At 67.5% G+C, this 499-nt stretch overlaps 1 protein-coding gene across 1 annotated transcript in view; it reads right to left on the bottom strand.

Moving 5' to 3' along the window:
* The window catches only part of ZFYVE28 (zinc finger, FYVE domain containing 28), a 21,939-nt gene that overhangs the window by 20,750 nt on the left and 690 nt on the right, over positions 1-499 (bottom strand). The window lies entirely within an intron of this gene.

The following is a 499-nucleotide window of genomic DNA, read 5'->3' as shown; positions in this document are numbered from 1 at the left end:
CAGCATGTGGGGGCACACAGGGGGGCACACAGCACACGGGGGCACACAGCACATGGGGGCACACAGCACCCCACGGGAGAATTGCGCCACCAGCACTGCTACCGCGGGCTCTGGGATGGGCATCCACACGTTGAAAACAAGTGCATCTGCTGCTCTGGGCATCCCCGAGGCTGGAGAGGGCTGAGCATCTGAGTGACTTCACAGGCTCCCATTCGGGGGGGGGGGGGGCACCGCCGCTGGAGCCATTAGGTGAGGCTGCAGACCTCTGCCCTGACTTCCCGTCAGCTCGCTGCTCTGCCAAGCTCGCGCCCAGCGCCCAGCGGGGACAGTGATGACGGTGATGCCAGAGCACTCTCATCTGCAACTCGCCCTCCCTGCAGACGCTGCGGCCCGGCTCTGCCCCGCCCGCAGGGATCCATGAAGCCGGGGCAGTGAGCGGGAGCCCGCTGAGTCGCTCCCCAGACCTCAGGCCTCTGGCTGCCCACAACCCCCCCCTCTG

This window comes from Myotis brandtii, unplaced genomic scaffold (genome assembly GCF_000412655.1).
Source record: "Myotis brandtii unplaced genomic scaffold, ASM41265v1 scaffold986, whole genome shotgun sequence".
NCBI classification, from domain to species: Eukaryota; Metazoa; Chordata; class Mammalia; order Chiroptera; family Vespertilionidae; genus Myotis; species Myotis brandtii.
This window is presented reverse-complemented; position numbering and strand designations above follow the sequence as displayed.